Source organism: Puma concolor, chromosome B2, assembly GCF_028749965.1.
Source record: "Puma concolor isolate L17-30 chromosome B2, mPumCon1.1.hap2, whole genome shotgun sequence".
Taxonomy (NCBI): Eukaryota; Metazoa; Chordata; class Mammalia; order Carnivora; family Felidae; genus Puma; species Puma concolor.
In genome coordinates this window covers 84,074,526-84,086,171 of record NC_141671.1, presented here as the reverse complement: position 1 = coordinate 84,086,171, position 11,646 = coordinate 84,074,526, and the positions used below count along the sequence as shown (strand labels likewise).

The 11,646-nt window shown below is 38.6% G+C and overlaps 1 long non-coding RNA gene across 1 annotated transcript; it reads left to right on the top strand.

The window, feature by feature from the left end:
* The first annotated feature begins 8,427 nt into the window (after positions 1-8,427).
* Positions 8,428-10,071, top strand: LOC147581088 (uncharacterized). Its single transcript, XR_015250838.1, has 2 exons — positions 8,428-8,758; positions 9,793-10,071. It is a non-coding gene; the product is annotated as an uncharacterized LOC147581088 (long non-coding RNA).
* The last annotated feature ends 1,575 nt before the right edge of the window (positions 10,072-11,646 follow it).

The window sequence follows — 11,646 nt, the reverse complement described above, 5'->3', positions numbered from 1 at the left end:
AGAAAGAAAAAAGACCTAATTTATTTAATAGGGGGAAAAAAGTCTGAAAACAGCAATGCTATCATCAGTGGGGTTTACTTATTTATTTCTTTTAAATATTTATTTATTTTGGGGACAGAGCTCACAAGCAGGGAAGGGCAGAGAGGGTGGGGGACTGGGGATCTGAAAGGATGATGCACTGACAGCAGAGAGTCTAATGTGGGACTGAAACTCACCAATCAGGAGATTGTGACCTGAGTCGCCAAAGTCCAATGCTCAACCAACTGGGCCACCCAGTGGCCCATCAGTGGGGTTTAAGGAGGCAAAAGTTGGTGTTGTGTACCCACTGCTTCACACAGGAGAGAGCCCCTGCAGCCAGGACACAGAATAATCTTATTAACCTGGAAGAGAAACTCTATTACTGAGCAGGGATAGCTCACTAGACTTCTCATTGACTTGGATGAAATAGCTGTCAGAACTTCCCTCCAACCTGTCCTCTAAAACTAAGCTCGTGAACTGATTATCTGAGATCTACTCTACTGCTCTTGATTTCAAAATACCAGTAAAGTAGGTGACTTCATTAGAAGTTGGCCATAGTCTAGTTTTTTTAAATTTCTTCAAAAAATTTGTATGATTCACTGGACATGCAGAAAATGGCTTTGTATGTTATATCAACCTTTGGAACTTAATAAACATGTGAGTGCAACCTACTGTGTTGCACTGAAAATATTGTTTTTCTCAATATGCCAAGTTGAACACTAAAGATCTCAAACTGTGGCAACTGCTTTGAAAAGCCTCAATGCCTGGCATAATGTATTTTGGGTCACCTTTCTTAGCAAACATGCCAATCTTGGTGCACTCCATTCCTTTTCTTTCCTTTCCTTTCTTTTTTTTTCTCTTCTTTTCTTTTCTTTTCTTTTCTTTTCTTTTCTTTCTTTTCTCTTCTTTCTTTTCCTTTCCTTTCCTTTCCTTTCTTTTTTCTTTACTTTTTTTTAATAGAAAAAATTTTTAAGTTTATTTATTTATTTTTGAAAGAGAGAGAGAGTGAACAGGGGAGAGGTAAAGAGAGAGAGAGAGAGAGAGAGAGTCCCAAGCAAGCTCCACACTGTCTTTGTGGAGCCCCATTCGGGGTTGGAAACCACAGACCATGAGATCATGACCTGAGCTGAAATTAACAGTTGGATGCTTAACCCACTGAGCCACCCAAGTGCCTGGTGCACACCTTTTCAACAACAATGTAGCAGACCTAGACTCAATGGAATTCATTTGAAAAAAAAATCTACTGAGTTAGTCGGTAATTGAAAATTAATGAGTTTTAAAGTAATTAAATAAAATACTGAAAGAAAAAGAAGTAACAGTTAAAGGAAAGATCACATCTGGAGACTTGCATACAATTCTAAAGTTTCGAGTTTCACATTTAAGAGAGAATTCAAGTTATTGTGAAAGTTATTTATAAATATTTGAAGGCTCAGCAATTGCTAAAGAGTTTTGATTTGTTCCATGTGAATCTAAAGGGGCAGAACCAGGAGTCATTATAAAAGTAAAAGGGGAATAGTTTTTACTTGTTTCATTTAAGTGGGCTCTGTTATGGGGGATGAGCTCCCAAGATGTGAGCCAGATTGAAAAGCCTCCTTTGGCGATATTTTAAAGAATTCCTCTATTGAATGAAAGTTGGATTACGTGACTTCTAAGTGACATTCCAACTTGGAGGGTTTGATGCTTAAAGAGCTTAGTGGAAGAGCTTTAGGTTCCTTAGTCAGTTAAGGAACCTCCATATTATGATTCCTGGTCCAACCCTCTCTCCATTATGTTCTCTTTTTTGCCATCGGTAGTTGTGATTTTTTTTTTTTTTTTTTTTTGAGAATATGGAGAAGATACTCATTTACCTGTTGGCTTGTTATATATTCCTTTGCATAATCATGTTCTGATTTGAGCCTCATGAAAAAGAAAAGGAAAGGAGCACCTTTAATCAGGAGGAAAAAGGAGAACCTTCAATCAGCATCAAATTGTTATTGCCCACACAAAAACAATTACTTGCATGCCAGATAAGGAAAATGCCTCCTGAGTATATCTTCTTTTCTTAGTTCTGTGCGGTAGTGTTCCGTGGCTGGTAATTGCATGTTTGGAAACTAACTCATACAAAATATTAGACAGGCCATACTAACTGTTCACTCAAGGATTTTTTTATTAATCTCCCACAGGCAACTCCATTCCCTATATGGCAATTAGGGGATAAGGGGATAATTCATTAATCATACGCTCAGGAGAAAATAGCTTATGCGGTCTGTTTTTGTCTGTATCGGACAAAGCAGCAAATGCAAAAATGTTTATTGTAAAGTACCCTTCCTCGTGAGAATGAAGAAAATAGGACTTAAACGTAACATTTTAATTTCTGTAGAATCTTCTTGTATTTGAAACTGTCTTTATGTTATCATCACTTCATGATACACAAATCTTGAGTTCCTGAATGACAGACTAATAGAGAAGGAACACTAATCATGGAGGCACAGACAATTAAAGAGCAGAAGCCAGGGCCGATTCGAACCAATTAACTGAATCATGCTAGTACTACATATGCAACACAATCCAGAGAGTTGAAAGCAGGAATCAAATAACAGAAATGGTGTATGTGATTTGTGCGTTTGTTAACAAATTATATCAGAATAAACCTATGTTTCTTTTTTTTTTTTTTTTTTCAACGTTTATTTATTTTTGGGACAGAGAGAGACAGAGCATGAACGGGGGAGGGGCAGAGAGAGAGGGAGACACAGAATCGGAAACAGGCTCCAGGCTCCGAGCCATCAGCCCAGAGCCTGACGCGGGGCTCGAACTCACGGACCGCGAGATCGTGACCTGGCTGAAGTCGGATGCTTAACCGACTGCGCCACCCAGGCGCCCCCTATGTTTCTTTTTAATAGTCAAGTGTGACATTTAATTTTTAGATTCCAAATGAAGAAAGCATTTGTTAGTCTCTAAAGATTATATGTACATCTTGCCTTATAATTCAGTATCTTTCCACTATTTTTATGTTTGTTTTAATTTCAATTTCATTGGGTTAATTTATATCATGGTGACGATGACTCTATTTTCTTTACAATTCAATAATAGCACGCATTTATTTAATTTTTTTTTTTTTTTTAACGTTTATTTATTTTTTTGGGACAGAGAGAGACAGAGCATGAACGGGGGAGGGGCAGAGAGAGAGGGAGACACAGAATCAGAAACAGGCTCCAGGCTCTGAGCCATCAGCCCAGAGCCCGACGCGGGGCTCGAACTCACGGATCGCGAGATCGTGACCTGGCTGAAGTCGGACGCTTAACCGACTGCGCCACCCAGGCGCCCCTAGCACGCATTTATTTAAATACCATAATAAGAATTTCCTAAATTCTTTTTGATTTCAGATTAAAAATATCCAATAATTTCTCAAAGTATCATTTTGGTTAACACTTTTTTAAATGTTTATTTATTTTTGAGAGAGAAAGAGAGACAGAGCATGAGCAGGGGAGGGGCAGAGAAACAGAGACACAGAATCCGAAGCAGGCAGCAAAGAGCCCAATGCAGGGCTCAAACCCATGAACCGTGAGATCATGACCTAAGCTGAAGTCAGACACTTAACTGATGGAGCCACCCAGGCACCCCTTGGTTAACATTTTTATTTTCATGTCCATGCTATCTCTAAAATTGGGAAAAATGCATTACTTGATTTTAACATTCAATAATCTCCATATTAAGTAATTAGTTTTGCTGTTGTTCAGAAGAACACACATATACACAAGAGCTCACTACCAGCAAATAGTAGCATTTCCTAAATGAACAATAAGGAGTCAAGCTTCAGGTCTGCTATGAAATTTATAAAATAGGATTTATAATTGTTTTCTCTACACTCTTTGAGATAATCCAAACACTGTTCCTTGGACTGTCTTGTCCTTCTTTTCACATCCCACTTCCAGCTTTGGGAAACGGAAGCCACCTACCTTCAGAGTATTTAGTCTCAAGGTTGCTCTTAATTACACGTGTAAACTTCCAGTTTCGCAGCCACGGCCCCAGCCTCTGCTCCTACACCACTGCAGGCCAGCATGGACTGTTGCTGGACACAGTTTTGAGCTTTATTCCTCCTCTCCCCAACTGCAGCCCTCCCCTGACACCCACTTCCAGTATTGGAGACCACCAAAGGTATGCTCAATCTTGTCAATGTTTGGGTGTGGACCAGTGAGGAACACGATTGAAATGATACATGTGATGATGAATTGCACACTTTATCCTGCAGGTTTCAAGGATCTATTGAAAGTTTTAAAGCAGGTGAGTTAATGATAAAAGCGGTATTTCAGAAGGATAAATTCTCAGTGGAGTACAGCAGGGATTGCATATGGAGGTGAAAATGTATATAGGCAGAGATACTAGCATGCAAATAGCCAGCACTGTGTGGAAAAGATATAGAAGGATTATGTCCTCTGCTCTGAAGTAGCTTATAATCTCACTTGGAAGGCAGAACTAAGGCATGTGAAACCATTTCTTCTCTTCTCCAGAATTACCTGGCCACTGTCATCATGAAACAGTGGTTCATTTCACCACGTAACAAAAATGAGAACAATATGCACATAGGTTAATATTCTGAAGCATATGGATAAGACTAAGCAACGTCAATGTTAAGTCAGTAAATGTAAAACACTAGGGAAAGTTGCCTTACTGAAGTCTGGATCTTTATCATCGATACCAAATATAATGCGAAATAAATGAAAACAAAGAAGAAAAGACAGTAAAGCCTTAGAAAAATACCGAGGCTCCATTATGGAATAGTAGCCCTTTTACAAACCCAGGCATTTGCCCGGTGATTTCCTTCTGCATGTGTCTGTTTAGGAGAAAGAAATGGGAAGCAGTTAGAGTTTAAGGTTACAAAAACAAGGCAAGGGGCAGACACATAGAAGTGCCCATGTTGGAGGTGCTTCTGTTGACAATGTTGTTGTCAGAATGTAAAGGGATAACAGAGAAAATCAGCATGAGAACAGCAGTCTTGTCCACAATGCCTTTCTAGAAGAATAGCCTAGGTCTGTGAATAAATGCGCTTTGTGTTTCTGGCTCAGCTCTGCCTTGTCTGCTACCTAATTCAGCCCACATTTTACCTGCTGGCTGCCACCTTTTATACACAGGTGAGGACTATTCCTTGGCAATGCTCAGCTATGTAGCATTACCTCAGGCACCATTACAGTGTCAGTTTAGCTGGTTAGAACAAAACGTTCAATAATCTAAAGGCACAGAGGGGTGGTTTAATCAGGCCATTTGCTTTGTACAGGAAACCTCTCCCCTGCAAGGCCTGGGGCTGTCCTTCACACTCCCATCCCTCAGGGACAGTGCAGTTATGCTGACACTGTCTGGAGAACCTACTGTGACAAGAGGGTCATTTTAGGGATGTCATCCTGTGGGAAGCCCACATTATTTTCCCACTAGTCAAGTTGTTTGGAGGTTGGTTTGTCTTTGTGTATAATGCTTAGCTGTAGCCCGTGTCCTACAATTTGAACAGCTACTTGAATAATCTATTAGAACATACCTGCTTCAGATGTAGAGGACATTGAAAACCTCTGTAGCAGGTATAAAATCACACGAGGCCCTGAACTGGTTGGGATCCAGTATTTGTAGGAAAGGTCAAAAGGTGACATCCTCTTTTTTTTTTTTTTAATGTTCATTTATTTTTGAGAGAGATATATAGAGCACGTGCAGGGAGGAGCAGAGAGAGAGGGAGACACAGAATCTGAAGCAGGCTCCAGGCTCTGAGCTGTTAGCACAAAGCCCAATGCAGGGCTGGAACTCAAGAACCATGGGATGATGGCCTGAGCTGGAGTCGGACGCTTAACCAACTGAGCCACCCAGGTGCCCCAAAAGGTAATATTCTTAGTGGCACTCTACAGGTGGCCAAAAAGCCTATACGAGTGTTGCCCTATTTCTCAGTGTCCTTTAGAATAAAAAAGGTTTGCTGCTAACACCCTTTATAGACCCTTAGTTAGGTTTAAAACTTGGTATTATATTGATATCTCACCCTGACTTTTACACCATCACATGCAGGGACAGGCACACTGGATTGCGTCTTCTTGTCTAGTCTGAAGTATTCGCAGTAGGCACCAATGTTCTTTGCTGCCATGGAGGCATGTGGAATAACTATTTTTCTATAAGTAGTCAATGAGAAATTTCAATTGTTTATGTGGCATATTTATATACTATATTTTGTAAGAGATTATTTTTATAAACATATTAATCATTTGGATAACTAATTATAAAATTAGAAGCTCATAGAATTATACCTATTTTATTGAAGAAAAACAGGGGTTCCGGTATATTTGAACTTAACTACGATGGCAATCGAAGGCAGGCAGATAAGAGTCTGCTATTTTAAACCAGATTTCATTGAATAAACACCACCTAATCTTAGAACAAAGCTACTAATGCTAGTGGATAAAAATGTAAAATATATAGAGATAAATTGGGCTATGAATTATTATTCTTTTTTTTTATCACAGAACATTGAATATAGACTATCTAGCATATTGTAATACTTGAATATGGAAGACCATAGAGCCTACAAATACTGAAATATATATAACAACTATTTTTTAAATGCAGAGTTGAGGGGCACCTGGGTGGCTCAGTTGGTTGAGCATCCAACTTTAGCTTAGGTCATTTTGGTTAACTCTCAAGGTTTCTGAGTTTCAGCCCTGCATGGGCTCACTGCTGTCAGCGCAGAGCCCGCTTCAGATCCTCTCTCTCTCTCCCTATCTTTTTGCCCCTCCCCCACTCCTCTCTCTCTCTCTCTCTCTCTCTCTCTCTCTCTCTCTCAAATAAATAAAACATCAAAAAAATAATAAATGCACAGTTGAGTTGAAAAATATGTTAATGAAATCAACGGGGGCCAAAACTGCAATAAGAGTCTGGGGGAGGTGGAAAAAGGATCGTTAATGTCAGTAACCTAGAATTAGAGTTGTTATCACAGAAGCAGACAAAGGAGTGAGGCCTTGGGCAAGCAGCATAAATTAGATCTAAGATCCACAAAAATGCTCACGGTAACTAAGAGTTACTTCTGCAGAAAGTTGTGGAGTAGGGAAGGGAAAAAGAAGATGGCCTGCAGCAGAAGGAAATTTGTCTCTCTTGGATTTGTCCTGCTATCATTCAGACCTACCCTCAGACCTGCTCTCATTCAGGACTTTATTGGTGAAATACCTTTGTGGTTAGACTAAGAATAGCAAGAGAGAAAACTTTGGAGAAGTTCTGAATTTGTTTCTGTCCCATGTCAAAATTCATTTATTCATCAACTCTCAACTTCTATTATTACACTTTTTCAGGTTCAGGTTTATGAAATAAGAAAATGCATGAAAATCTACCTTGAGCAAGTCAACAGAAACAGTCACCATGTTATCATGTAACTTTAGTTTAACAGAACATTCGTGTAGAGACTTTAAAATAAGACCTGTCAGCTTTGACAAAAGTCCAATGAGTATTTTAAAATTTAAAAATACAGTCTTTGAAATTAAACACTCAGTACGTAAATCAAAGAGCAGATTAGACACAGTTGAAGATTTAGTAAACACTGAAGAATTCATCCAGAAAACACAGAGAGATAAAAATGGGAATCTATAAAAGTTAGATTATAAGTCGTAGAAAACAGAATGACAAATTCCAATAAAATTCCACCAGAAACTCAAGAGAAGAAAATAGAAAATAAGGAAGAGGTAATATTTACAGAGTTATATTTCAGAATTCATGAGATACCTGACTTCAGGATGACTGACCCCAATCGAGGTAGAGACACTTGGACACACAGTAATGACACTGGAGGACACTAAAAACAAAACAAAAAAAGTTTGTAAATTCAACATGCAAGAAAAAAAAATATGGATTATCTATAGGAGAACACAACTAGATGGGTAGCAAATCTTTTACTACAGCCAGTAAAAGCCAGAGACAACAGAATAATATATTCAAATGACATATACGCAAAGACTTAAAACAGGTGTGTGAGTTAGCCATGTGAATTTCAGACAGGAGTGTTGGGAGAACATTTTTGGCCAAGGTAATGGGGCTACAAAGTCTATAAGACAAGGATATGGCTTGTTTGCTCAAGGAAAAGACCAGGATGGCCAGAGTACACAGAGAAAAGAGAACAGAAGAAGCAGTGAAATCAAAGAAGAAACAGGATCAGGTTGTGTGGAGCCCTATAGGCTAAGTAAGAACTTCTTCTTCACTTTTAGTGAAGTGAGTCATTGCAAAGTTCTGAGTGGAGAAGCAACATGATTTGATTCACCCTTTAAATTGACTACAGTGAGAGTTTTGAAAACAGTGTATTAGAAAACAAGTGTACTAGAGTGCTTGGGTGGCTAGATCGGTTAAGCATCTGACTCTTTGTTTTGGCTCAGATCATGATCTCACAGTTTGTAAGATGCAACAATGCATGGGGTTCTGAGCTGACAGTGCAGAGCCTGATTGGGATTCTCCCTCTCTCTCTCTCTCTCTCTTTCTCTCTCAAAATAAATAAACTTAAAAAAAAAAAAAAGAGTACAATTAGGGAGACCAACTAAGAGGCTGTTGGAGTAATCCAGGCTTGGACTTTGATATTGGAATAGTGGAAGTGGTAAAAACCATTCTGATTCTGGGGCCGTTTTGAAGATGGAGTCAACAGGTTGTCCTGATTGATTAGATGCAGTGTGTGACAAAGAGAAGAATCAAAAATGATTCAATGATTTTGGGATTGAGAAGCTTGAAATATAAAATTGGCTTCAACTGTGATGAAGAGGCTGTAAGTGAAGCTCATTTGGGGAGAGAGTACTAGTTGGGTTGTTATGTTTGATAAAATAATGCTTATATATAGAATGAAGTTTCTAGAAATAAGATACTTCACCAGTTTTTTTCTATCACTTGACCCTGACCTCACCTCTATAAACCCCTGCTTCATGAAGCTCTTTTTTTTTTTTTTAAACATTTTTTTTTCAACGTTTATTTATTTTTGGGACAGAGAGAGACAGAGCATGAACGGGGGAGGGGCAGAGAGAGAGGGAGACACAGAATCGGAAACAGGCTCCAGGCTCCGAGCCATCAGCCCAGAGCCCGACGCGGGGCTCGAACTCACGGACAGCGAGATCGTGACCTGGCTGAAGTCGGACGCTTAACCGACTGTGCCACCCAGGCGCCCCTCTTTTCTTTTTTTTTAATGTTTATTTGATTTTGAGAGAGAGAGACATAGACAGAGACAGAAATAGAGCATGAGCTGGAGAGGGGCAGAGAGAGAGGGAGACACAGAATCAGAAGCAGGCTCGAGGCTCTGAGCTGTCAGCACACACAGCCTGATGTGGGGCTAGAACTCATGAACCGTGAGATCATGACCTGAGCCAAAGTCAGACACTCAACTGACTAAGCCACCCAGGCACCCTTGAACTCTTTTCAGTTGCCTTGTCTTATATTTCTGTTTTCTTTTACAACTAGGGATAATATAATTATGAAATGAAATATTGATTAATGTAATACAAACTCTTCCACCTGCTTGGGTCCCGAATGCCAAAATGTTTTAAAGTATGTATGTTGGCATAAATGAATTTTAAGAACTAAAAAGAAGTCACTAGATTTAATTAGGAGTGTGCTACATGCATTTATTTTAACATAATTTCAAATAATGAAAATAATATATGCTATATTAATGGAACTTTCATAAATAGTAAATGACCTGAAGTTTCCCATGGTTAATTCACATGCCATGATCTACTACCATAAGAACAATTAGGGATAAATCCTACGTATTTGGGATGTTTTCTTTACTTTGTTTTGTTTCTTTCCTAGGCTGAAAGTCAACAATGGCGTATCCTGGCAGAGTCTAGGAATGCTCTAGGTCACATTCCCCTAAAAAGAGAAGAGGCTAATGGACAAAGACTGTGTCCAAAATTATAATGAACTGACAAAGAGAGATTTTCATAACAGGAAACTTTGGGTGTTTGGGGAAAAAATGGATGTGAAAATGTGGAATTTGTCAATTAACTCTGCAAAGATGAGACACAAAACAGGCTTAACGCTGATGAATGTGTAGACTCTCCCAAGGAATAAAGTAAAACTTCTATCTTCTTTTTCAAAATTTCACCTGTGAATTCATACACATCTTCTGAGTCTCATCTTCCTGTTCCTTGTGTGTGGGACCACGTACGATGGGGAAGGACAGTGCCCTGCAATACCACAGTTACACAAAACAGATCCAGCTCCAGCATTCATACCTACTCAAGCAGTGCCCCTAACAGGTGTCATGCTGGATAACGCACTTGCTTTCCAAAACTCAGAATAAATTAGAGAGAAAGAAATAAAAGCCATACTTTTTAGAACTATGTTTATATTGAAATTTAAACACCCCAGTGAAAGGGATTTACATAAAAGAATATGACCTACATGATACAGTGTACATGAGTGAAAATTGCTTCTCAGTTCTTCATAAAATTTTAGCTTGACTGGCAGGTACAATGTAAAAACAATCTGCATGTTCTGCTTTCATTTACATTTTCACTCTCCCATGTCACATTGGATTATAATTTTTTTTTAGTGTTTTATCACAGCAATAATCACTTCAAAGCATATTAGTGCTGTGTCCTTATATGATATAAACAAATATGTGCCAGAACACTGAATTCTTGCTTTAACCCTTGGTCTAACATGCCTTAACATAATGATATTTTTCCTCATTAATGTGAAAAATGTAAAATACTGGTTTTGCACACCACACACACACACACACACACACACACACACCCCCCCCATGTCGTATCACATAGTGACAGCTATTCACATAGATAAAGTCAACGAAATTAACATGTTTGATTCTCTAAGGATTAGGAACTAGTGTCTTTACTTAACAGTATACATTTAGTTCTAGGGGTGCTTGGGTGGCTCGGTGGGTTAAGCATCTGATTTTCGCTAAGGTCACGATCTCACAGTTCGTGAGTTTGAGCCCCTCGTCAGGCTGTGTGATGACAGCTGAAAGCCTGGAGCCTGATTCAGATTCTGTGTCTCCCTCTCTCTCTGCCCCTCCCTCACTGACGTTCTGTCTGTATCAAAAGTAAATAAACATTAAGTGTATATATATATATATATGCACGCACATATACATTTGGTTCTATATGTGAGCTCATAAATATTTATTAAGTGCCTAATACACATTGGACAAGAACTAAACAGAGAAAAAAGAAAGTGGGTAGGTTTCTTATAGTACACTTGGAAAGAGAATACATAAATCATAAATGGGAAATTTCCATATAGTGTGCCTAAGAGAGGAGGTCTGCTTAGCTAAACCAGAAACTACAACGTAAGTTTCCTGAAAGAGATGATTTGATGTTTTTTGCCCACTTGTCACAAAAAATATACCTAAGATACTTTGGAACCCCAAAATGTAACACTATCTATGCTAGAATGAAATTTTCCAGTTAATAAAATTTGAACAATTTATTAAGCATGATTCTTTATCAAAATTTTACCTTTCTTGAACACAATAAACTTAGAATTAATATGTGTATTACTGTCAAGGATTTATAACATGAACTGTTTTACCTTTGTATTATTTTAGCAATGAGATAATTTTTTTATGGATGATAAGTGGGTATGGTAATTCATGGAATGTCTTGATATTACAACTGGGTACTTCAACAAAGGATTCCT